The sequence below is a fragment of the Prionailurus bengalensis genome, chromosome B3 (assembly GCF_016509475.1).
Source record: "Prionailurus bengalensis isolate Pbe53 chromosome B3, Fcat_Pben_1.1_paternal_pri, whole genome shotgun sequence".
NCBI lineage: Eukaryota > Metazoa > Chordata > Mammalia > Carnivora > Felidae > Prionailurus > Prionailurus bengalensis.
Window position 1 is genome coordinate 68,200,195 of NC_057355.1, and position 27,913 is coordinate 68,228,107.

Consider the following 27,913-nt stretch of genomic DNA (forward strand, 5'->3'; position numbering starts at 1 on the left):
TCTTAATGTATCTGATACACTAAATTCTTAGTGGTACACACAACTCTCTAATGAGCGCCTGACATTATATTTGAAACATTGCATTGGCTCTGGTTGGTGTTTTCTCCCCCGAGAAAGGGCTTACCCTCTTCTCTCACAGCCAGGGGACAGATGGCCTCAATCTAGTTGGGGCCACACCTCTCCCAGACTGGCTTGCTGTCTCTGGGAATATCAGAGTAGCTCTGTCTCACCCTCAGTAATAGGATGTAGTCCTCTAGAAGTGAAGGCCTGGGATATTTTTTCAGTCAGTCTTCCCTGGCTAGTTCTGAACTCCATTTTTGTCTCCGTAGCATTATGAAACAACCCCAAACTCCGCTTTGCTATTTTACCCAATTTGTTTGGCTTCCAAGCCTCTTGTCCTGTACGACTTAATCAGTAAATAGCCTGAGGAAAACTGATGCTGGTGGTGGGCTCACATTTTTGCATTCCACTTTTGTCTAGGATCTTGATTCTACAATTGCCTTGGCAGCTTCAGACTTCAGTACTTATCTTCCCAGTCCCATCAAGTTCCTGCTGACTTCTTAGCTGTTTGCCCTGCACCAAGAATTGCCAAATGCCCTATCTTACTGCATTTGGGCTGCTATGACAAAAATAAGATGAATTGAGTGGCTCAAACAGCACACATTTCTTTCTCACAGTTCTGGGGGCCAGAGAGTCGAAGATCTGTGTGCCAGCACATTGGGGTCTGGTGAAGACCCAGTCTTTTCACTGTGACCTTACATGTTGGAAGGAGGGCAAGAATGCTTTCTGTGGTCCCTTTTGTAAGAGCACTAATCTCATTCATGAGGGCTCCACCCTCATGACCTAATCACCCCCACCTCCAAACACCATGGCACTGGGGCTTCAGATTTCACCATATGAATTTGGGAAGGACACATTCAGTCCACTGCATGTCCCTAGGAGTAAAATAAAGTGCCAAAAGTTGGGATGACCTCAGTAAGCTCTCCTTCCCTCAAATCCTGGGTATCTCAGCAGGTTTCTAATAACTGCTAGCAGATTTTTCTTTAATCTAGCTTTTTCTGTATTGGTCAAGCTGTTGAATCAGAGTCAGCCTGGATCACATTTGAGAAACATTGATTTAAGGCCTTATTGTACCTATTTTTGTAATATCTTATTTCTTTTACTAAACTTTAAGTCTCTGCTGAAAAATTATCCTTAATCCTCAGCTTGGTCACACCCTGCCTCATTCCTGATACTGATGTGGTTTGAAATGTTGGGTTCAGACTGCTGGCCAAGAAAGAATATTTGAGACATCTTTAGTGCAACAAGGTAGTTTTATTAAAGCACGGGGACAGAACCCGTGGACAGAAAGAGCTGCACTGGGGTTGTGACAGGTGACTGATTATATACCTTCAGGTTGGGAGGGAATTAGGGATAGAGTAAGTTTCTAAGGAATTTGGAGACAAGGTTTCCAGGACCTTGAGGGGCTAGCTGCTGTTAGGAAATGGCCATGAATTACCATTTAGCAAAAACTCAGTCATGAGACCCTTCAGATTGGGGGGCATAAGCTTGGAGTATGATTGTCAACATATATCTTGTGAGGGTAGACATAAAATTTCCAAAGGAATTTTTGTATGTTTAAAGTAGACTTACAGTATCCTGGAGAGTTGGGCTAAGATTCCCGTTTGTTCTTACCAGAGTGTCAACATCAAGGTAGCTGAGCTCCCAGAGGAAGATCACTCTGCCTGTTTCAAGGCCTTATCAATGGGATGTAGGCAGTAAGGAAATTTAATTTTTCATTTGCCTTTGTTTCCCACATCAATCTCCCTTGGCTTTTCTCTTCATCAAGGAACCTCTAGACCCCGCCTGCAAGTGTGGCCTTATCCCTGATCTCTGACCAATCCTGGGATTCATTAGCAGAAAGTGAAAGTAGAACACCCAGGGCCAGCCCTGTGATCCACAGCTTTGGGTCAGACCTGCTGCCAGCTGGGCTTAGAGCTTATGCAATAGACAGGAGCACTTCTGAGTTTTGGTGGGTCCAAAGCATATACAATTTTAAGGGCATATTTAAGAAAAAAGATGCAAATTTATGAATACAAAATTAGGTATAAAGTCTTAGAAGGGGCCATCCAAGAGAGGAGTCTTAAAACCTAACCTTTATTTACTTCACACTAACTCTGCCTCTTTTCCTAAATTTGTATCTTGATGAGAAAAACTACTCTAGCTAGATCTGTTTCTTTCACACAAGGTTCTCCAAGAAGAGAGACCATGGAGCCAGGAAGAGGAGGCCCACAAATCAATGAGAGACACTGAAGGTAGACTTCTAGACAAAATATTAAAGATGTTTACTGGGTATTTACCACATGCCAGATACTGTGCTTTTACATGCTTTCTAATTTGATTTTCTCAATAGCCCTAAGACATAGGTATTTAAGATCCCCATGTACATTTGAGAAAACTTCTCTAACCATTATTTATCCAAAGTCAGAAATATTTATTTAAAAAAATTTTTTTAATGTTTATTTTTGAGAGAGAGAGACAGATTATGAGCAAGGGAGGGGCAGAGAGACAGGGAGACACAGAATCTGAAGCAGGCTCCAGGTTCCAAGCTCTCAGCACAGAGCCCGACATGGGGCTTGAACTCAAGAACCATGAGATCATGACCTGAGCCAAAGTTGGACACTTAACTGACTGAGCTACCCAGGTGTCCCCGAAGTCAGAAAATATATAAGTGAGAGAACTGGGATTTGAACTTTGACTCCAAAGTGCATCATTCTCTAAACTGCTTCAAAATATAATCATTTTGTTGTATCTATCTACAAGGGCCTGGCTCAGAGGTAGGTTGTACTGTCTGTGGTGATATTAGAAAAGTTGCTTCATGGTGTTGAGATCACCATGGATCATAATTATACTGTTCTCCCTATTAGATGGAGATAATAAAATCTACTCAGTGTTTTGCCTATAACAGCCGTACAGTTTGTTGCTTTCAGGCACTTGATTTTTGGTTCAGTCCCCACGGTTATGAATTTATTTACATCATTCTTATTGAAACATTTTTTAGTTACTTGTGAATGCAGTGTCAGAGAGATCTCCATTGGCATTTATTCCTAATTTGTACCATAGTATATTCAGTTTAGAATATCATAGGGATAAGTGCTCATGATCATTTCATGATTTATTACCAGATGAGTTGGTATTCCTCTAGCATAAGAAGAGAAACCAAACAAACACTATCTCATTTTAGCAGGCTCTGGGGTTGTACTGTTGCCTTTTGTCAGCTCTGCTTATGTAATCCAGAAGAAGAGCACTTACCACTATTTAACAGACTTTTTCAGGAGGGCCTGGCTGTACAGCACCCTGCCAAGTTTCCCATTAGCTATGGAGAAAAGCCATTTGTATTCTGAAATTGCAAATCAGCCAGGCAATCACCACACAGAAATAGCCCCCATGAAAATAAAGCAGTGCTATATTTGAAGCCTTAATCATGTGTATTTATAGACCTGAGTTTAGTTCTATTTGGAAATTTTTGCATTATACAGTAACATTGTGCTTACCAACATGCTCAGAGGGTGAGGGGATGGGACTTCTGATCCATTTACATTTTCTGAGTAATGGAGAGTTAGTCACAAAGAATTTGTCTGTCCACCCTTTGCTAAATGCCCTTCACAAACTGCTTTAGTCAGCTCATAAGGAAGGCCACCTATGAGGCATCAGGAGTAGAAGGCGTAGGGGAAATGTGTTCTCACTAGATTTGACAGCAATGCATAAAAATCCACCATTAGAGATTCAGTCTTAGAGCTTAGAACCCTTTCCCACATTCAAATGAAAAACATTTGAGTTGGCTAACATACTGTACACATTAGTGTTTTAGTACTTAGTATTGCTGAGTTTATCAGGACATTTCCTGAGAGAAGATTGAGATGATGGTGAATACTTGAGGACCTTGAGTACCTGGGGTAAGAGAGCAATTTTACCTGTTTCCAGATGCTGCCCTGGTAGTGACTGTCTGCCCTTCCTCAGTGAATATTTGGCACTGGTCTGTGATGACTCAGCATTTTACTGGCCCCTTCAGACTCACATCAGCAGAATGACTCATCAGCTTTTTCACCCTCACACCTGCTTCTGTGACAGTCACTGTCTCCCTATCTCCTAGTCACTCATGCTGGTAAGGGAAGAAGACATTTGGATTCCTGGAGGAAGAATATTCTAGGCAGAGAAGATGGTGAGGTGAGGGTCTGGACCCAGGACATGGCCCAGGGTATTAAGGAGGACGAGGGGGGCAGTAGAAGGAGAGGGAGGCCAGAGAGGAACCTGTGTGGGCATTTTCCAAATTAGAAAGCTTAGAGTTGGCTTTGACTTCTTTCTCTGCCTCTATCCTCCTTCCAGACCTTCCCCAAGTACTCAGACACATTACTCACACTTGTAACCTCCTCTCCATTACTCACACTTGTAACCTACTGTATGAGATCCATTCCTCCCAGAGCCTCCCTGACTAATGGCTTTACCCTTCCCCGATCTCTCCTCCATTTGCTGTTAGCTAGCTTTTTACACCACATGTGGTTCCCCTCTTTACCGCCCTCAGTGGCACCTCATTATCTAGGCCAGTACTGTCCAATAGAACTTTCCGCAATGACGGAAATGTCCTATAATCTGCACTAACGTCCACATGTGCATTTGAAATGTGGTTAGTGAGACTGAGAAATTGAATTTCTAATTTCATTTAATTTTAGATAATTTAAATAGTCATGGGTAGCTACTGGCTACATTATTGAACAGTGCATGATCTTTGGTCTCTGATCTTTTGAGAAAGTATTCCCTTTGGGAATCTAATGAAAGCGTCAATTCCCTTTAATATTTCAGTGACGGTATTTTTCCTAGAATTCTAGTGGTTCATGATTCCATGGATCTGGTCCATGTATCCCACATTAAGAATTCTTGACCTACAGGGTAAAGTCTAAACCCAGTTCTGGGACTAGGGGGCAGATAGCACATGGATAATGTCCTTCATCTCAAGCTAGATTGGATGGGTCAATTGTCTGGAATTTCTGGAAGTAGACTTGTTGGGGGGATAATGATGATCAGGAAGGGAAGCTGGGGGGTTCTCAGAAGGGCAGTATTAAGTGTCAGGTGGCACAGCATCAGGAGTTGAGGAAAGCAGAAACAGACTGGAAATGCAGTGTCAGATGGGGCAAGGCAGCATGGTCCACAGTGGAGGTCATGAGTGAAGTGAGGCAGTCATACAGTGCTGGGACACACTAATCCACTTACAAGGACTGTAGCCCCATTCCATATGCTCAGTGCCACCATCACACTGTGCCAGTCTGTCACAGTTTCCCAAATCCAACATGCTTCCATATCTTTGCTTATATGGCCTCTTGCTAAAATGCTTTCTTTGTTTTTGTTTTTAATGTTTATTTATTTAATTTGAGAGACAAAGAGGGAACAGAGCACGCAAGAGCAAGGGTGGGGCAGAGAGAGAATCCCAAGCAGGCTCTGCACCATCAGTGCAAAGCCCAACTGGGGGGTGGCAGGGGGATCCATCTCACAAATCTTGAAATCATGACCTAAGCCAAAATCAAGAGTCAGATCCTTAACCAACTTGAGCCACCCAGGCACCCCTAAAATGTTCTTTCTTTCCTGTTCACCTGACTAACTCATTCTAGAAGGCCAAATTCATCTCCTTTGTGATGCTTCACCTCTCTTCCTTGTGAAATCAATCAGTCACTCTTCAGCTACCCTCTTAACAGCTTACCAGCTCTTACTAGCTTACCTTTACCCTCTTACCTCTCCCAGCCTCCTAGCCACCCAGTGTGGATTAGTAGTTTTAAAGTCAGGCAGACCTAAATTAAAAGTTGATAAAACAGCTGTGCCACTTGCTAACTGGGTGACCCTGAACCACACTGCATTAGCTTTCTCATCTACATAATTGGGGTAACAACACCTTTCCTGAAGAGTTGTTATAACGATTAAATGTGTTGAGTTATGGTAACTGACTAGTATAATGCCAGACACACAGTGGGAACCCCATAAACAGTAGCTGTCACTACCATTATTATCATCTATCCAAATGTGGCTTTACCACATGATGTTACCATTACTTGCCTATGGATGTTCTCTTCTCTCCCACATTAGATGGATTCCAGAGGGCCCCTCCTATTTCCACCAGTTTAGAAGCCCCCTGATATGAAGAAGGGGCATACGACTTGATTTGCTAGTCAAAAAAGTTAAGGAATCATTTAGCTAAAAATTTTTAGGACACCCTGATTGTGTATCACACCCTTCTATTAGACAGACTGATAGTATAATAAATATGTACCATCCAAACCTGCTTTATTGCGTGGTTTAAAATGTTCAAAAAGATCCGGTCAAGGGACACCTTGACCCGTGGCTATTGGTTAAATGTCGGACTCTTGGTTTCTGCTCAGGTCATAATCTCACAGTTCGTCTGTGGGATGGAGTCCTATGTTAGCCTCAGCGCTGACAGCACAGAGTCTGCTTGGGATTCTCTCTCTCCCTCTCTCTCTGCCCCATCCCCACTCTCCCTCTCCTCCTCCTCCTCCTCCTCCTCCTCTTCCTCCTCCTCCTCTTCCTCCTCCTCCTCCTCCTTTCTTCTTCTTCTTCTTCTTCTTCTTCTTCTTCTTCTTCTTCTTCTTCTTCTTCTTCTTTCTCTCTCTCTCTCTCTCTCTCTCTCTCTCTCTCTCTCTCTCTCCCTCTTTCCCTCTCTCCCCTCTCCCCCACTTGTGCTCTCTCTCTCTCTAAACAAAACAAAAGTCCCTTTCTAGCTCTGGTATTGTTGGAATGCTGTTCTTTGGGTATACCTCGGTTTAGCAGACCAGTATCAGCACATGAGATAGGGCTGCTGTTCCCCAGCTCTGTCCCTGCGAGTTGAGGGAGAAAAATACAGAGCAGGCGTAATCTCAGTGGGGAAAAGACCTTAGACCATGATGACGATGACGATGATGATGATGATGATATTTATTGAGCACTTATGCCTCAGATACTGTTTTATGTGTTTTACATAAATGATTAAGGTTGATTCTTACAATGACCTTATGGTACCATAGTTTCTGTTTTGTAAGTGAAGAAGTTGAAGCTTAAATTAAGAAGCACATCCAAAGTTTATACAGCCAGTAAATGATGCAGCCATGATTTGAAACAGGATACTTGAGTACAGAGCATATGCCTGTGACTGGCTCATACATGGAGGTGCTACCCAGAAGGGTGGACCCAGATTTTGCAAAAGGGGAGGGACTGGCTGGTGTGTGCAGTTCTTTGCCACCAAAAACAAGATGGAGGTGCTGGGGGTGTGGAGAGGGGCCTGCCGAGAAATCCATTTTTATCTACTCCCAAAACATGTGTATTGTGTAAACTGGCTCCCTCTGGCCTCTTAAATGAGTGAAAGCCCCATTCAGCTTTCTGAAATGTATTTCTGCGGGTAGTGATGCCTTGACAATTGTTTACATGTTGCTGGTGGACCAACCTTACCTATCCTTTGCCAATATTGTCAGCAGCATCACAGATGGACAAAATGTGTTAAAGTAGCATTCATTCCTCAGCCCCACACTGGCTGCTCTTAGATTGTGTTTCCTTTTATTAGTGCAACACATAATGGGGTCATTCGTATCAGTTCTGAAGGAAAAAACACAGCTCCTCCTCATTTTTCTTTCTTTTTTCAGAAATGACTAGAGATCTGGCTTCAAAACAGGATGAATGACTGCCCAATGCTGACCCCTTCCTCAGCCGCCACAGCCCTGGCCAAGAGGGAGGCCTCTGGCATCTGCACAGTAGCCACCTCCTGTTAAGGTGGTGCCCGCTGGGGTAAGTCTGCTCAGAGACCTCTCTTCTGCTTCTGGTTCATGGCCCACACCCTTCCCTGGGTCCTGTTCTGCTCCTTCTTACCACTGTTCACTGTAATCTCCCAGTGTCCGAGGCCTTGAACTTCTCACTGCCTTCCCCACATCTGTCCCAGTCCCCTGTCCTAACTGGCCTGTTTTCTCCTCGCCCTGAGCCTTGATGCCTGCATTCCTGCATGGGTCAGGAGCCATTGCTCACCTTCCTTTTCCTTCCCCCTCCCACCTTGGCCCAACTGAAATGTCTTCTCTGTCCTTCATCTGCTGTGATAGAGAAGGTGTCCAGTGTCATTTTAGATTAAGATGTCACCTAGCATAAGCCTGAATCCCAGCAGTCTTGATTTAACCAGACCTTTAAGGCCATTCTAGCCCTGAGCAACCATGATTAAATCCTGCCTGCAGCTTCGAACAAGGAAGACCCTTGCCATTGCAGACTAACTAAAACATCTGAAATTTGACCGCTGGGAGAAAAGAGGTGCATATATTGACAGGTGTTCACATGGGGAGAGGAGCTGAGAGAGAGCTCATCAGCTAAGGTCACCTCCTTGGTATGTGGGCCAAGCTTTGCTAGGATGTTATTGCCTGCATTTCTTTTCAAGCCTGGGAAGCTAGCACAGCCCCATTTAACAACTCAGCAGGGGCAGCTTACCAATCCTGTGCTCATTTGTTTGGAGCATCTGAAGGATGCCAGCTGTCCCACAGCTTTATATGTTGCTCGGGGTAGGCATCAATCATTACCTAGTAAGCTCCAAATACTCACTCACCTGAATGCAGTGATATGCAAAACAAAATCTCGAAGGTGGGGAATTCACAGTTGGATATCTTAGCTTCTCTACAGGCATCTTTTTAAAAAGATTAACTAACTCCCATATCCAGAGAGCCTAAGAGATGCCGTAACATTTTTAGGCCACTGTTATCACCACCATCTTTAGAAGGGGTGAGAGGAAACCAGTCTGGGGTCCCTCTCACAGCCTCCTGGTACTCGAAGCTGCTTGCAGTGTATGTAACCCTCATAATTTTGAAAGAAAATTAATTAAATGGAAGTTCTGTGCAGTAGTTGATTGGAGGAAGCATAAAGGTGTTCCCAAAAGCTTCATCAAGCAGAAAGATATTTTATAAGGAAACTAGATATCCAAGCCTTTCCATATCTGTCCCAGGAAAACAGAATGAAGCCTACCTGGTCATCAGCTCCAAAGGAGAAGGTCCAGCAAACCTGTGTGAGAAACATCAAGCTGCAGGATTTCTCAGGTTAGCAAAATAATAAAGGCTCTATGCTTGAAGGCGATCTATAAATAAAGTACCCCCTGTGAAGACCAAATCCTGAAGCTATGATCTTTGAAGAGAAAGTCAATATCTGCACACAGATCCATACCTGTGTGACAGAAATTACTTGCACCATAAAGATGAGACTGATATGGAGGCCATTCTCCATCCACACTGGTTAAAGTGGGTCCAACAGCTTATTAATGAGACAGAACATGAGATTGATACTGGAATCCTCTGTATTCCTTTTATGATATACTAGGGTGTAGATTGCCATTCTCAAGAATACCCTTTGTCGGGGCGCCTGGGTGGTTCTGTGAGTTAAGTGTCCAGCTTCAGCTCAGGTCATGATCTCATAGTTGGTGAGTTCGAGCCCCACGTCGGGCTCTGTGCTGCTGACATCTATCAGAGCCTCGAGCCTGCTTCGGATTCTGTCTCCCCCTCTCTCTCTGTCCTTTCCCCACTCACGCTCTGTCACTCTGTCTCTCTCAAAAATAAATAAACATTAAAAAAAAAAAACACCCTTTGTCATTATTAAGTTTTGTCAGGTTAAAGCAGCCCCTTTAGGCATAGTTATGTGTAGATATCTGGATCTTTCTGTGTCATTTTTGAAAGAAGATATTCATAAAAGAATGCATACATTATGATTCCATTTATATAAAATTCAAGAACATGGTGATAGGAATCTGTTGTCTGTGGATGTAGAGACTGTCTGGAAGGGGGCCTAAGGGAACATTCTGGGGTGGAGATGTTCTATATCTTGATCGGTTACATGGATATATACATTTTTTAAACTCATCAAGTTACACACTTAAAATATGTGCACATCAGATTTGTAATTCTAAGATAAGATTTATAGAAATTTAATTCAACATAAAAGGAAAAAAATTACTCAAGCTCTCAGGTTACTGCAATGGATAGCTATTTTCTAGAATAGACCTTTTATCAGAGCATATTCTTTATATATATATATATATGTATGTGTATATATATATATATGTATATATATATATATATATACACACACACACACATACATACACACACATATATACACATATGTACATACATATATATGTACATATACACATACATATATATGTACATATATACACACATATGTATAACATATATATGTATATACATATATATGTACACACACACACATATATATATATAACATATATAACATACAGTGTTCTATTCATTTCAGGTGTACAATATAGTGATTCAACACTTCCATACATTACTCCGTGCTCATCAAGATAGTGTACTCTGAATCCACTTCACCTATTTCACCCATCCCCCCACCCACCTCCCCTCTGGTAACCATCTATTTTGCTTAGTATTATATTCTCTAGATCCACCCATGTTGTTGCTAATGGCAGGATTTCATTCTTTTTTTTCTTATGGCTGAGTGATCGTCCTTGTATATGTACACCACATCTTCTGTATCCATTCATCTATCAGTGGACACTTAGGTTGCTTCCATTTCTTGGCTACTGTAAATAATACTGCCATAAACATAGGAGTGTATGTACCCCTTTGAATTAGTATTTTTGTATTCTTTGGGTAAATGTCCAGTAGTGTGATTACTGGATCATAGGGTATTTCTATGTTTAATTTTTTGAGGAACCTCCATACTGTTTTCCAGAGTAACTGCACCAGTTTGCATTCCCACTAACAGTGCACCAGGGTTCCTTTTCCTCTACATCCTCACTAACACTTATTGTTTCTTGTGGCTTTGATTTTAGCCGTTCTGACAGGTGTGAGGTGATATCTCATTGTGGTTTTGATCTGTATTTCCCTGATGATGAGTGATGTTGAGCATCTTTTCATGTGTCTGGTGGCCATCTGGATATTTTCTTTGGAGAAATGTCTGTTCATGTCTTCTGCCCATTTTAATAAGATTATTTGTATCAGAGCATATTCTTATCTGTCAGGGTTTCAGTTCTCTTTTCATCTTTAGCATCTAAGGATTTCTGTTTCTTACAGAGGCTTCTATACACTTATAAAAAATTACTGCTCTACCTTATCTGGCATTTCTAGCTGCTTTTCATGGGGTAGTTTAAGCTTATTCTGGTACATTATCTGCTGGAACCTGAATTCTTTGCTTTCCCTAATGATTTCATCTAAACCACCTTTTGCCTTATATGTGAAATATATGTAACTATATGTACATATATGTAAAAAGTCTATCTTGGGTAGCTTTGAGATTCTTATCTGGGGTTAAACCTGTGCTTTAAAGGTTTAACTGTTGCCCCAAATCTGTTAGGACAAACCAGCTTATATATTAGGTATACCTAAAGGCAGTTATCAGTAGTGTCTGTCTGAATCCTATACCTGACAGTTGCTAACTGAGCAGCATGCTGCCCAGTAAAGCATTGAAAAAGAAAACAGAAAAAAGCATCATGAAAACCAACATGTCCTTTGGGAGGCTGACAGATGGCTATGTCATCTTCTGTGCGTGTTTATCTTTTATCCTTTGCCTTATATTTTTCTCCTGTGGTTAGGAGCCATGTTTAACTTTCCCCTCAAAATGTCACATATAACCTCTTTATTGAGTTTTAGAAAATGATTGGCCTTAAATAATTAAAGTTATATAAATCAACATAAAAATAATGCAGTTTCATTTGTGGTATGATTTAAGTGCCTCTAAACACAATAAAAACCAACGTTAGGATCACCGCTACTGTTTATACCTAGGCATTGTGCATACATGTGATATTTAGAAGTTCTTCTCTGTTCCATTCAGAATGTCCTGACTGTTGTAAATTCCCCATGATATTGTCACACTGAAATTATCGTTTGCACTGTAATATTTAAAGAATGGAAAATGGCACCCAGTCTGTGAGATTGTATCACTTACGTGAGAAGTGTGCTTCTCCTGATGGCATGAATGTGAGATCGAAATATATTTACTGTGATGTTGGAGGTTTTCCCACATAGGTGATGTGTGTGTTCATGTGTGTGCGAAAGAGAAAGAGATTAAAATATATATACGTATGCTTATGAGAAAAAAATATGTATGTATGTACATGCATGTTTATGAGAATACTATATTACCTGGATTATAAGGTGTGCCCTTCTCTCTATTGTAACATTTATAACCATTATACGTTTTCTAGAGTGGTTTCTTTTTTCCCAAATATCTGTCGCTGAATCAATGGTGTATTTTTCATGGTCATTAGCCTCCTAGACACGGAAGTACTGTGTACACGGAGAACTGAGACTTTTGGTGGAAAGGGTAACATCCTAGTGAGCATTTCATCAGATAGCAGATGCTGGTATATACTAACAAGTTGAGAACTTCAAGTTGTCAGGTTGTGCTTTCTGGAGGCTGCTTCAAACTTGTTTTTCAGATATCTTAACACCCCCCCCCCCAAAAAAAAAAACACATTGGAGAAATTTTTTTTGTGTGTTTATTTATTTTTGAGACAGAGACAGAGTGCGAGCCAGGGAGGAGCAGAGAGAGAGGGAGACACAGAATCCGAAGCAGGCTCCAGGCTCTGAACTGTCAGCACAGAGCCCAATGCGGGGTTCGAACCCATGAACTGTGAGATCTTGACCTAAACCGAAGTCAGACGCTTAACCGACTGAGCTACCCAGCTGCCCCTGGAGAAATACTTACTTTAATTTAAAAAAAAGTTTAATTGGTTTGGCCAAAATTTCAAAGAACTTGTGCTAAATGAACAAAAATGTAGCCATTTTTATGGCATTCTAAAATACATAGATTGGATGCCTCTAAGAAACATTTATAGGTAGAAACAGGAAATACATTTAAAAACTTGGGGGCTTTGGAGAATAAACTTTCCATCTTTCCTTCAGCCTGTTTTATTGTAGCAAGCAGTCGCTTACACATAGTTGATATCCAGGTATTTAGTCAATGATTGCAAATATTTATTAAGCAAACTGCAGTTACCCATTAAAAAAAATAGAATAATTTCCATCTTTCAGTGAACAAAAATCAATCTGCAATGCTAATAATTTGCTTGGTGCAGATATGATCTGAGATACTTCTTATAATATCTCCTGTTCGTATCAGTGACTGTTACATTAAAGTGCAGATATAGCTGAAATTCTGGAATGGATGCATGCTGAGTGATGCTTTTGGGTGACCTAAGACTTAACCCCTTATCTCAAGATTCATTGCTTTCCATCCAGTTAAAGAGGACAGATTACTGAGCTGCTGAAATCAGGAACAACGATGTTTTTTTCCTTTTTTCTTTCTTTCTTTCTTTTTTTTTTTTAAATACAAGCTTCCTAGGTTGATTCAGTAAAGTGATAAATAGGACAACAGAAAATAAAAGTTGATTGCAATGAAGTGTGGGCAATTTGAAAACACTAACTCTAAGTGGGAAATATAACTCTTGTAGAATGTAGGTGATGGCTTTTCTTGTTTCAACTTTAGCACTAACTGCCTAAAATATCTACCAAAATTAGCATTTCAGAAATAGGACCATATGCTAAAATGACATAACTTTAGACCTCTGTGCTTTTATATGTAAATGTAAGGACATTTTAAGCTATAATGCTCAATAGAAGGGAAAAAAGATGGGCTGTTAAATCTCCAACAGTGATCCAACTGACTTTTATAAGACTATTATAGGAAAACTCTGCCTAGATCCAGCCGTCTTTGCTAGTCTGTTGCTTGCAAAGCTGTGCATTCTCCAATTCAGTTCAATTCAATTCAACTCATTTAGTCCCTCCTATATTTTCAAAACTTTCTAATAAGAATATAACTATTGGGGCACCTGGGTGGCTCAGTCGGTTGAGCATCGGACTTGGGCTCAGGTCATGATCTCTCGATTCGTGAGTTCGAGCCCGCGTCGGGCTCTCTGCTGTCAGTGCACAGCCTGGAACCTGCTTCTCATTCTGTCTCCCTCTCTCTCTGCCCCTTCCCCACTTGTGCTTTGTCTCTCTTCCTCTCTCAAAACTAAATAAACATTAAAAAATTTAAAAAAAAAAGAATATAACTATTAACTTTGATTCCTCCCCCCTTCCACACAATCTTTGGGTTTTGTGGTTTTGTTTTATTCCTGAAATATTAGCAAAGCAAAGAGGAAATGCATCTGTTCTCTACTTTGAAGAGAATTTAATTTCTAGTAGATATTTCATAGTTACATCTTTTACTAGAATTTGTCTTTTTGCCAGTTTTATAACCTATATTATGAAAATACTATGTTTAACCTGGCTTGATGGTCTATAGCATATCTTGCAGAAACAGCATGTGTCTTTCCCTTTCCTTTTATTCCTAGACAGATTTTCCTTGCTGTATGGTTATTCACGTTGCCATGAATTTCCATACAATTTAAATATTTTTTAAATGCAGTTCTATGCAAATCAATAGCAAAACAAACAAACAACAACAACAACAACAAATCTGATAAAAAAAATAGGCAGAGGAACTGAATCGTCAGTTCCCAAAGAATATATACAAATGTCTGATAGGTACATGGAAATGTGCTCAACATCAATAATTATCAAGGAAATACAAATCAAAATCCTGGCACTGTGGGACTTCTCCCCTGGAAATGATAAGAGGTGTTATTTGCTCAACAGTTGTCATTAGGGAACTCTGACTGCAGAAAGAGGGGACCCAGGCTCAAGGCTAGGACTCAAATGGAGAATTTAAACCTTTGTTTCTAGAGTACTGTCAGAGACACAGTAGGTAAATAAATGAATGGGAGGATTCAGAAGAAGAAAGTACGCTGGCTAGCAACTTATGAAGATAAAAACCAGTGTTGGATCTGGGTAATAATGGTAACAAAGATCAAGCCAGAACCCAGGCACTATGAATAGAACAAGGATATGAGGTCCTGTTTGATGCTTGGCTACTCTAAATTCTTCATAATTAGAAAATAAATGGGCCTAAACCACTTTATCTGAGGCTGTGGCTGCCTGGCAAGCAATGTCACAAGCCACAAAGTCTCCACTAGGGCCAGTGCCCACCTGCCTGTAGGAGACTGTTGGGATTGGCTTGTTCATGCTGTTCATCCTCCAGGGCTCCACCCTCTCTCTCCTCCATATACACCCTTTCTGTCTCCAGAGTCTTCCTGTCCCTCTGGGGCAGCTGCCAGCTCCCCATTTCCCTCAAACTTCTTAAAAGGGCTTCTCCCTCCACTTCCCCTCATTTCTCCCCGAGACCTCTGCTGCCAGCCCCTCCTCCTGCACTTGTCACCATTGCTGTCTTTCCTCTTATAACAAATCCTCTAAACCTGTCTTTTCACTGTTTAAATCCTTTGCTATCTTCTAATATCTTGTAACGATGCTGACCTTTGTCAACAGCGTCAACTGAGGATAAATAAAAATTCCTACTACACATATGGATTTATGTAGTAGAGTTTATCTGTAGCTTAAATGAACATGCTCCCTACCTCCAGGTATAGAGATCTCCACCTCACACTCTTGGGCCATGTACTCATTCATCCAAGAAATATTTTTCAAGGGCTCTCAGTGTCTCTCACAAGACACTGAGGCAAACACTGAGGATGGAGTAGTAAAAAAAAAAAAAGAAAGAAAAAAAAAGAAAAGCAGACTAGATCTTTACCCCCTCAAGGAGTTAAGACTCCAGCTCAGTGTTTCTCAAACTTCAGTGTACATCAGAATCACTCTGGGGGCTGGTTAAATCCCAGAATGCCAGGCCCAACCCCTAGAGTTTCAGATTCAGTAGGTTTGGAGTGGGGCTGGAGAGTGAGCATGCCTAACAAATTCCCAGGGGATGCTGATGCTTTTGGCCTGTGGCACACTTTGAGAACTCCTGTTCTAGCAAGGCACACAGGTAAAACACAATGACACAATACATTATTTACTTACAGTAGATGCTGAGGAGAAGCACAGGGTAAGACAGGCTAGGTTAGCAAGGGCTTTCTTGAAAAGTCATCGAGCTGAGCCTGGGGAATGAGCTAGAATAGGACAGATGAAAAAATAGAGGAAGGAAGGGTCTTTGTGAAGGTTTGATGCAATTGGGGAATTGAATGAAGGCATACTTGGGGAACAGAATAAGATTGAGAGACACATATCCTTGGATAAAGTTAGACTCTTTTCTCTTCCTTTACCAATCTACTTAACAGGTGATGCTTACCCTTGGTCAACTAACAGAGTGTTTTGTTCACCCTGAATGCACACTGGAATCACCTGGAGAGCTTATAAAAGTACTAATTCCCAGAAATTCTTATTTGATTGGTCAGAGATGGAATCTGAATTATGGTCATTTTAAAACTCTCCCCGAGTTGTTCTGTGTAGCCAGGGTTGAGAATCTAAGAATACTGCATCCTTTATCCAAAGGACTTGTTTCTTAGTATTTTCTCTTTTCCCAGTTGGTTGATATTTCCTCATAGTAATTCTTCAGTGCCACCCACCTCCACCTTTTTTAATATATCCTCTGAAGTTAATTGTAAGATGAGGGGAAGAAAAGACAAAATTCACTAGTAGTATTTTCTTTTTTTTTTTTTTTAAGTTTTATTTACTGAAGTAATATCTACACCCCACATGAGGCTCAAACTCATGACTCTGAGATCAAGAGTCACACGCTTTTCTGACTGAGCTAGCCAGGTGCCCCAGTAGTGTTTTCTTTTAAGCAAGTATCAGAGTCAAGCAACAGTATCAACAATAGCCAAACTATGGAAAGAGCCCAAGTGTCCATCAATTGATGAATGGATAAAGAAGATGTGGTGTATATATAATCAATGGAATATTACTCAGCCATCAAAAAGAACAAAATCTTGCCATTTGCAATGATGTGGATGGAGCTAGAGTGTATTATGCTAAGCAAAATAAGTCAGGCAGAGAAAGAAAAATGCCATTTAATTTCACTCATATGTGGAATTTAAGAAACAAGACAGATGAACATATGGGAGGAAGGAAAAGAGAAAGGGAAACAAACCACAAGAGACCCTTAACAATGGATGGAGGTGGGTGGGATATATTAAGGAGGGCACTTGTTATGATGAACACTAGGTGCTGTGTGTAAGTGATGAATCACTGAAGTCTACTCCTAAAACCAATATTGCACTGTATGTCATCTAACTAGAATTTAAATAAAAATTTAAAAAGAAAAATAAAGCAACCATCAAAGTAAAAATTGAAACAGAGGAGAAAGGCAAAGGCTTATTATAGTCAGCAGGGGAGTACCCCCAGGAAATCATTCTTATTTTATGTTAGGGCCATTACCTTTCAGACCATAGAATTTCTATTTGAGGTTGAATTTTTCACAATGTAGTCTTACTTAAAGTAAGGTTTGTTGTTCAGATGTGTGGAATCATAGGCATCTAAAGAGAAAGACTATGTCTTATATAACCAGATATTTCCCACGAAGCCTGGTATTTAATGACTGGATGAAGAGCTAATGTAGAACTGGTCATGATTTTGCATTTTCATCCCCTTTTACCTGTAAGTTCATGGTCTTTTCCATCATTCCTTTAAGGCAGACCAACAATATTATTCCATTCTCCCCTCACATTGCCATTTGAATCAATACGTATAATTAATACTTACAAAGGGAAAGGAGAGAAGGAAGGAAGCCTGAGAAGGAGGGAGCAGTGGAGAATGGAGGAGCGAAAAAGCATCAAGAACAAGCTTGGCCTAAGGGTTCCTGCCCATATGGGAGAAAAAGAGAACCAAGGGGAGACAGCTGTGGGTTGAGTGTTGATGCACTCCACCCACCTCATTTCCTTCTATTTTCACAAATACCCTGTATGATGGGTACTATTTTTCCTATTTTACCCATGAGGAACAAAGACTCGGAGAGTTTACATAACTTTCTTAAGGTCATACATTTTACTTTATGCTCAACACCATAGGAAGCACTTTCATAGACTTATTTTATCACCCCTCACAATTGCTTGAATTTTGCACCTGTATTCCAAACAGTCTTAGACAGGCAAAATCACTTACCTAAACCTGCATACCTAATAAAAGGTGAAAGTGCAATCTGAGCTCAGGCAGGATCTACTCTATGCTCTGTCATATGACGAAGCTGAGATGGACTTGGGTCTATATGATATCACAGTGCAGAGGAAGAGGGAGACATTTGCAGCATGGAGAACGGAGCATCACTTAGGGAAGGGCTTAGAGAGGAACAGAGAAGATGAGACACCAGAAGACATTGGTTGGCACTTATGAATGTCATTGCCCTGGAGCAACCTATGTGGAGCTCCATGCCTGGCTCAGAGAAGTGGGGAAAAGGGGCAAAAAGTCATGACTTCTATTCTTAAAGATTTGAGAATATAAATAGACACTGGGTGCATGAGAACACAAATGGAAAAGTGACACCTTATAAAGAGAAGCGATTAAAAATGCCCACGTGCTAAGAACACTGCTGAAACTAGACTACAGACTAGACAGGGAGTGTTAGCCTGGGAATTGAGGATGAGCTGGAAAGGAAGGTGGGTTGGTGGGAAAGAAGGGATGGGCAGGAAAGATGCTTTGAAGATGACTGTGTAAGGAGCAGAGGATGTTGACTTTGCTAGGATGGGATGTAGTTGAGAACTGACTCAAGATATGGCAAAAGATGAGGGCAGTGGGGTTGTAGAGGTGAAAGACTGAGAGACACCACCCGAGTCCTGAGAACCATTGAAAGCAGATGAAATGCCCTGCCCAAAAGGCAGAGAGAGGATCAGGATTCCACCTGGGCTGAGTAACTGCATTCTCCAACCAGAGTTGGGGATGACCTTACAGAGTACAGAGTCTGATGTTACTCAAAGTGTAGTCATTGGACCAGCCGCACATACATAGTCTCTGAACTTGTTAAAAATTCAGTCTCTCATCTTGAAATCATTGTTGCACTATATGCTAACTAACTTGGATGTAAATTTTTAAAAATTAATTAATTAAAAAAATTCAATCTCTCAGAGCCCACCTCACCCCTGAATTAGGATTTGCATTTTAACAAGATACCCAGGTATTTGCGTACACATTGATATTTATCAAGCACTGAAGAGGAGTGCATAAGAGATAAGAGTTGCCTCTTGTCAAATGTGGGAAAGACCTAAAACCAGAATGGAACCAAAATTTTGTCAAAGAGGGAAGAGGCTTTTTGCTGCTTGTTGTGCTTCCCTAACATTACTCAGTCCTGCTAGAATATGGAACTTCATGAAAGAGGAAAGGTGAGTTCAAATGTGGAACAGTAGAACACACGGGTTAGCAGCCCACAGGTTTAACATGAGTGACTTAAGGATGCTCAGCTGATCCTGGCTGCTGTCATCCTATTATCAAGCACAAAATCTCTACAAAGACCAGAGAATAGAGGCCCATGGGAAGAGCTGTCTAAGGAATGAGAGGGGAACATGGTGCAATGCAGATAGCCCAGAGAACTAGAACGGGCTCCCAGCCTCTAGAGTTGATTGTTAAGTATTTCAAAATGGTGGTAGCTTGAAATTGGCTGTGGTGGGAGTATTTCTACCACAGAAGTCAATAAAAACTACAAATCCAGACTTTGTATATTTCAGAGAGTCAGTTTATCAGCACGCCACTGTGGGAGAGTAGACAAGTCAAAGGAGAAAGCCCTGGAGTTGGTATGTGTAAAGTATGGAAGGAGAAATTCAGGAAGGGAAAAGGCAAGGGACATCCTAAACATTGATGCTAGAAAATGTTGCTAGAGATACCTTATTCTAAACTCCTGGTAGGGGCTGGGATTCATCCAATGCCTTCATTTTTTTTTTTAATTTTTTTTAACGTTTTTTTTTTTTTTAATTTATTTTTGAGACAGAGAGAGACAGAGCATGAACAGGGGACGGGCAGAGAGAGAGGGAGACACAGAATCTGAAACAGGCTCCAGGCTCTGAGCTGTCAGCACAGAGCCCAACGCGGGGCTTGAACTCACGGACCGTGAGATCATGACCAGAGCCGAAGTCGGACGCTTAACCGACCAAGCCACCCAGGCGCCCCCCAATGCCTTCATTTTTAAAATTTCTTTCCATAGGCCTGTCTCAAGAGTGGGAGTTCACTGAAGGTTCAAAGAGGATGGAGAAGATGTGAAATAATGTGGAGAATAAAATTCTGAACTGACCAAAGAAACGTATAAGTGTGACTGGGCAGCCATTGCCCCATGGGGTAAAATGTCCCTGTAAGTTTTTATCTGCTGGGATATAAGCCCAGAGAAAGTAGACAGTGGGTTCTTCTAGGGTGGAGGCTTTTTCTCAATCACGTGGATATTGTATTTAATAATAATAGTGATACTTCTGGTGGCTTAGATTTACCTTTATGTTTCTGATATTATCATTATCATTTTGGTTGAAAAATAAGTTTCTTTTCTTTTTTTAATGTTTTTTTTTTTTTTTTTTAGAGAGAGAGAGAGAGAGAGAGCGTGCACATGAGCATGCACGTGAGAGAGAGAGAGGAACAGAGGATCTGAAGCAGGCTCTGCACTGAAAGCAGAAAGCCCAATGTGGGGCTCAAACTCCCAAACCATGAGATCATGACCTGAGCCAAAGTCACATGCTTAACTGACTGAGCCACCCAGGCACCCCTGAAAAACAAGTTTCTGATAAAGAAGTGTACCATTGGAAGGTATCTCTCTCTTTTTATTTAAACTGTTAAATGTATTTAATAAGCTTCATCCCTGAACGTCTCTGATTCAGCCAGGCCACTCTCATTAGTTTCCACTGAAAGCATCTTGCACTTCCCTAACTTTGTGGCTTTGCTTTTTCTGTACCTCTTATCTGCGACGCCATTCTCTTTCCTGTCCTCCTGTTGCACTCTACCCAGACCTTCAGACCAAATACTACCTCTTCCAGGAAGTCTTCCCTGACCGCTCCACCTGTAGTAAACTCTTTCTCCATTCAACACAGATAGTCTGGACAAAATCCTTGGGAATTGTGTCTTATACCTTTTTCAAATGAATATTAGGAGCTGTGGTCTATCCATTGCAGAATTCCAGCTATGGAGACTTAGGACAGTCACCTACATAAAAGCACTTGATAAAAATAATACATATTTTTCCCTTTATAAATGTTCTCTCTACTGTCAAATTCCTCAGTAGCCCTCTAAGTATGCTTCCAATGTGTCAGTTAGCATTCTTCTCTCTTTGTTCTAAAACGGACCTTAAGAAATAGCAATGGCACCAGTGCCCCTCCCTTTCATCATGGCACCAGTTCAAGCCAGCAGAAGGGATCAGCTGATTTGGGTTCCAATCTAAATCTTTGCTTTAGATGATCAAATTGCATAAAACCTAATTTAAGTAACGAAGAATAATGTGCATTTATAATACAATAAGCTTACCCTTAAAAAAAATAAGCTTACCCTTACAGGGCTAAAGGGAAAAATAAATATCTTGATAATCCCAAATGAGTCTCTAATTAGCTCAAGAGGACTGGGGAGAAGAGAACAAAACAAATATTCACGGAGACCTGCCCTGCCCACCCCCCCCTCCCCGCCCCCGCCTGCCACTTCAGGACACTCTAGGACCTTGGGCAGCACAGTTGAGTGGCAGAGTAAGCAGACATTTTTCTCATGTATGGGGCTTTTTCTTTAAAGAGAGGATTTTTTTTTTTTTTAACCGCCTGGGGCCTCACGAAATGCTCACACTCTATTCTTTCACACATGGACGTGACCATATCTCTGGAAGAGCTTCTAATTATAAACATGGTGTTTATTTTCCTGGCCCTGTGTCATTTGACTTTCTTTTCATTTGTATGAAATAGGAGACATCAGTTTTGAAGACTTGCTGACACTTTAATGAAAAGAAGTTTGGTTGTGAGTGGGTTGCTCTTTATCTCTGTTTCCATGTATTTTCTAAATCAAGTATCTCAAATTCACTTTGGAGATGACTGGCATCCTACTTTCCACTAGAAAACATCCATAAGTCAGCACAGGATGGGAATCTGACCCTTACTATGAAGGCAGGGCAGAGGGACAAGTCCAGCATAGGTCTCTGGGATACCGGTGATTTTCCCCTCCTTTGTTTGGTCAAGGTTAAATTGTTTTCCATTGTATTGACACAATGTTTACGTAAGCACCCTAAGCCCAAGGCAGAAGCTATGTATCCCTTGCTGTCCTTTCCTCAGTTTATAGGTACCTTAATTTTTTTTTTAACCCAACAACCGAATTTGTCACAGGATAAGAATTCTTTCTCAGTTCATGGCTCAGAAAATATGTAATCCTTTGTTTTTCAAGGGCAAATTCTTAACTTTTTTTTTCTTTGCATGCAAGCATTCTTAATAATCAAAATACAGAATAAACATTCCTTTTTTTTTTCAACTTTTTTTTTTTTTTTTAATTTATTTTTGAGACCGAGAGAGACAGAGCATGAACGGGGGAGGGGCAGAGAGAGAGGGAGACACAGAATCGGAAACAGGCTCCAGGCTCTGAGCCATCAGCCCAGAGCCTGACGCGGGGCTCGAACTCACGGACCGCGAGATGGTGACCTGGCTGAAGTCGGACGCTTAACCGACTGCGCCACCCAGGCGCCCCTAAACATTCCTTTTTAAGATGGATAAGAATGAAGTTCTTCAGGACATTTCATTTTTCTTAGCTTTACTCAGTCAAAATTGGCACTCATTAGTAGGCTGTGGGGGAGATACGCACTATGGTTCCTGCCCTTTGGAAACCAAAATTTCATAAGGAGAGAAAGGATGACCACAACAAGGATATTAAAGGCACTTGACCGAAGCTCATGTGTTTGTCATCTCTAGAATACATAGAACAAGCCACCTGTATCTGCCTGGAAGATGGGAGTTGGGGAGAGCAGGAACTGGCTAGGGATGAAGGTACAGGAAGGACTTTATTCTTGCTTTGGAAGTCAAGTTGGCGTGGTGTTGTGCTGGAAAGATTTTTTAACAGGGAATGCCAACAGAGATCAGAAGAAAAGGAGAAACATGATTTGGCAGGAAAGATTAGAGATGATATTCTGGGCAGAGGGCTAAGTGTGTGACGGGGGTGAGAGAGACAGACAGGGAGAGACAGAGAGACAGAGAAAGGGAGAGAGAGTCTTGAAGATTAAATTGGTAGGCCTATCTGGCCAAAGAGGTAAAATCCTGAAGTCGAGAGATGGAGAACAGCAAGGCAAATGCTACGTTAGTATAACACTTCCTTGACTTTATTTGGTATTGTCAGTCTTAAATTTTAGTCATTCCACCGTTCTGTGATGGCTGTTCATCGTAATTTTAATTTGTACTTCCCTGTTGCTATTGAGATTGACCACTTTAAAATGTTGATTGGCCACTGGGATACCTCTTTTGTGTAGTGCCTATCTAAGTCTTTTGCCCATTTTTATATTGGCTTGTCTATCTTTTTTTCATTGATTTATAGGAATTCTTTATATAGCCTGAATCTAAGCCCTTTGTAGGGTGTATGTATTGCAGGTATTTTCTCCCCAGGGTTCTTTCCCCTGATAGATTCTTTGCTGAAACAAAGTTGTTGTTATTTCTTTATGGTTAGCGTTTTCTGTTTAAGAAATCTTTGCCTAGGAGTGCCTGAGTGGCTCAGTTAGTTGAGCATCAGACTCTTGGTCTCAGCTAAGGTCTTGATCTCACACTTGTGAGTTTGAGCCCCGAATCCGGCTCTACACTGATGGCACAGAGCCTGCTGGAGATTCTGTGTCTCCTTCTCTCTGCCCCTTACTTGCTTGTGCTCGCTCTCTCTCTCTCTCTCTCTCTCAAATAAAATAAAAAAGAAACATATATACATGTATATATGAGAGAAAGGAATCCTTGCCTATCCAAAAGTAATCAATATATTATCCTGTTATATTCTAAGAACTTAATCCTGTAAACTCACCCACTTAGACCTACAATTTGCCTAGAAGTGAATTTTGTATATGGTGTGAGATGGAGTCAAGATTCATTGTTTTCTCCATATGGCTATGCTACTGACTCAACACCATTTATTAAAAAGATCCTCACTTTCTCAATATTGTTCAAGTTGGCATTTGTCAAAATCAAGTATATATTTATTTATGGGTCACTTTCTGAACTATTTGTCTACACTTGCACAAATACAACATGCTATATTCATGGCTTTGTCGTAACTCTTGCTATCCAGTAGGGCAGGTCTTTCAGCTTTGTTGCTCTTTAAGGTTATCTTAGCCATTCTTAGCCCTTTGCACGTCTATATAATTTTAGAATTAGTGTTCCCATACACACAGACACACACACTACTAGTAACTGGATGCATTGCCTTGAATCTAAAAATCAATTTAGGTTGAATTGACAGTGTTATAGCATTGGATCTTCTGACTCATAAATGTGACATATGTCTCCATTTATTTAGGTCTTCTTTAACTTATTGCACTAATATTTTGTAATGTTATCAGTAGCATTTTTATATATCTTTAGTTGGATCTAATCCTAGCTATAGATGTTTTCTGATGCTATTTTAAGTGGTCTATTTCAAATATTATCTTTCCATTTGTTTATTGTTGGCATGTAGAGATAAAGTTAACTTTTGTATTTTGTCCCTTAATGCACTTTGCTATTCACTTACTAAATTAAATAGTTCTACCATAAATCCTTTTGTATTTTTTATAGTTATTATTAATGACAGCTTTGTTTCTTCTTTTCCAATTCTTATGCCTTTTATACATATTTCTTGCCTTACTTCACTGTTTAGGAGCACTGGTATAATGTAAAATAGAAGTGATGATAGCAGACATCTGTGTCTTATTCACAATCTCAGGGAACAAGCGATAAAATATAATGTTGTTGTAGATTTATTGTAGGTACTCTTTATTAGATTAAGGATTTTCTTTCTATTTCTAGTTTGCTAAGAGTTTTTACTATGAATAGATGTTAACTTTCATCAAATGTATTTTCTGCATATATCAGAGAGATCATACGATTATTTTGCTATATTCCATTAATGTGCTGAATTACATGAACTGAATTTAAAGTGTTAAACCAGCCAGGCATTCTTTTATTCTCTTTGCCTTAATCTGAATATATTTTACTGGCCTACCCTAAAATTCACTAATCCTTTAACTGTGTCAGTCTGTTCTTAAAGTCATCTATTGTGTTATTAATTTGTTGTATGTTTAATTTTAGAATTTCATGTGATTGTTTTTAATAGATTCCAGTTCTTTGATGAAATTTTCTATTTTGCCATTTATTTTCCTGAGTATATTACTCAGTGTTTTAAAACCTATCTATCACGTATGTCCTATAACTTCAGTATCTGGATCTCCTGATGGTCTCTTTCCATTGTCCTTTTTTGTTTTATGGGTTTTCAGTTATGTGGTCTTGCCAAGTACTGCTTTATATATTTTATATACATGGCATTATGTATGAAAACTGTACAGATAACATCTGTAAGAGGTTACATTCCTCCAGTGGGTATTTACTTTTGGTTTTGACAGACAGGGCCAATCACTTTAAACTATCCTGGGACTGAGCTGACTCAATGCCTGTTTACTGTCCATCTGTCTTAACCCCTAAGGTGTAGCCTATTGTGGGTCTCAGCTGAAGGCCTGGACTGTTTACCAAGGGCACTCTTCCTTGGCAGACCCTATGCTCCAACTCTGTCTCTCTCCACCACCCCACCCGCCCCCAACTCCGCCCCCAGCCCCATGTGTGGCCAAGGTTGAGAACAACTGGCCTAGATTTTTGTTTGCTTGATAACCCCTATCTGTAAAACTATCAGTGTTCCCTTCCCTGCTTTCACATACTCCTGCCTTTTTTAGGTTCCCATCTCTTTTGCATTCCAAGAGCCACTGGGGATGGATACTCAGGGTAAAGTACGGACTGTGCTACTCTGGCCAATGCCAGCCCCGTCCACTCTGGCCATCATTTGCACAGCCTTTGTCAGTTGCTCCTGACTGCCAACATCCAGGCTTCACAGATGTCTTTTGGTGCTGCATCTCAGGCTACGCATCAGTCACTGTTCAGTTGTGGATCTGGACCAGAGCAGGAAGGTAACTTCCCACCCTTTAAGTTCTGTTCTGTTACTGTGTGCTCCCAGCTGAGGCCCTCAGCTCCTGAGTGTTGGGAGACAGCTCTGTTTGTTTGCAAAATATGCCTTCTGGTTCCAAGTGTTCACTTGCTCCTGGAGTAGTTCACTTGGGATGTTGTAAACAGCTACCACGCTGTTAATTGGAAACATCACTCCTCTCCAATCTTCGGGTCCTGTTGCTGAGTCCATTCATTGTGCCAGGTTCCACCTTAAGTAGGTATCAGTTCTCCTTTGAGGTTCTTTCATCACCCTGTGGTTTGCCTACTGTCATCAGCACCTGATTCATCAGACATTCCCATGGACATTGGAACCTCTTCAGCCCCAATGGCGCCTAACTCCACATGCCAGACCTATATTGGGTCAGCCAGTACTTCTGCTATAAATATAGGAAATGTGATATATTTAGTGCAGCTAGTTAAATTTCATAATCTATGATCACCTGAATATAGGAACTAATTCATTCAGAATCAAACTGTTTGGAAAACTAAAACAACTGAATTTTTGTACCACTTAAACTTGGCTTTTAATACTTTAACATTTTGAGATAATTATAGACTGTACAAAATAATCCAGAGATCCCATATACCTTTATCCAGTGTTCCCCCAATGGCAACAACTTGTATAACTATAGTACAATATCACAACTAGCAAATTGATATTGATATAATCCAGCAACGCGTTCAGATATCACCAGTTTTAGTTTTCCATGCACTCACATATATGCCTGTGTGTCTATTTAGTGCTAGGCAATTTTATCGCATACACGGGTTCACACGGCCACCAAAATATAGGACAGTTCCACCTGTTCTGTAGGAACCTTCATGCCACCCTGCTGACACCACCCTGGTGGGAGATGAGGAACTCTGCCTGCTTCCAACTGGCAGGAAATGGAGAATCAGTCCCACCAATATGACTGGGCGGGAGAACTGGAGCCCCACCACCTGCTTCTGCAGGGATAGGGGGTGAGGAGGAATATCATCTCCCTATTCTGCCCCACTGAACCTAGGGAGAGGGGGATACAATTCTCTACAAATGTTTGGCCAAAGTAGGGCAAGATTGCCAAAAAGCCTTTCTATGGTTGAGGCCGCTCCTTCGTTGGTTCGTTGAGTAGGAGGAACAGATGTTTCTCGTGGCTTACTTTATCCATGCCTACTGACAGTTCCAGGATGGAAGCTACTATAGTACCCAGCCTGGGCTATATGGGAGGCAGTAAGGAAACCTAGATTCGTCACCATGTTATTTCTCAAGTCCCAGAGTCCCTAGGCAGTCCATCTTCTTCTTTCCTCCTTTGAGTCTTCCTATGTTTGTTTGATATATTATGTCCACAGTTGTAATAAGGAGCACCTGGAAGGAAAAGGGTGCTCCATCCTGGCTAGAACCAGAGGTCTTATCTATACTTGATTTTTAAGAGAAATAAATAGATAACAGGTATGTTGATACCAACAGTTAACTCATGGAAGCAACTTTTCAGGATGTTACCATTTTCGTCTGGCTCGGTATTCTGTATCTGTCAATATTCCATGTCTCATAGATGTGTGTGTATTACATACCTTGGCATGTGACAAGAATTTGTGTTCAAAATGAGAATATTCTGTGAATAGCTTCTGAAGCATCAAAGAAAATGAAAGTATCTTCTCTGCAGTTTTGTGTGAGTGTATTTAGACGAGTTTAATTCTGTAAACAATGGTTGTTTTCCACTGTGTCAGAAACCCAATACCCCAGCCAATCTGGCTAGAAGAGATTGTATTGCACATAGACGTCTTGGAGCAGAATTAGATGACTGACCAAATATGAGGACGGTTTTAAAAACAGCACCACTGGTGAACAAGGTTCTAAACATCTCTCAGAGAGGCAGTGTCTTTCTTCAAGTAGGTGGAGGTTATTATGTGGAAACCTCCATTGGGTAAGCAAGACAAAAACATGCTGGATTTTAAGCAAGA

The 27,913-nt window shown here is 40.8% G+C and overlaps 2 long non-coding RNA genes across 2 annotated transcripts; both read left to right on the forward strand.

Annotated features, from left to right (window-relative positions):
- The first annotated feature begins 1,397 nt into the window (after positions 1–1,397).
- Positions 1,398–20,168, forward strand: LOC122468816. Its single transcript, XR_006293325.1, has 4 exons — positions 1,398–2,294; positions 7,656–7,797; positions 8,987–9,077; positions 20,014–20,168. It is a non-coding gene; the product is annotated as an uncharacterized LOC122468816 (long non-coding RNA).
- A 322-nt stretch (positions 20,169–20,490) lies between these two features.
- Positions 20,491–27,614, forward strand: LOC122468818. The gene is made up of 2 exons (XR_006293326.1): positions 20,491–20,600; positions 25,705–27,614. It is a non-coding gene; the product is annotated as an uncharacterized LOC122468818 (long non-coding RNA).
- Positions 27,615–27,913: the final 299 nt, after the last annotated feature.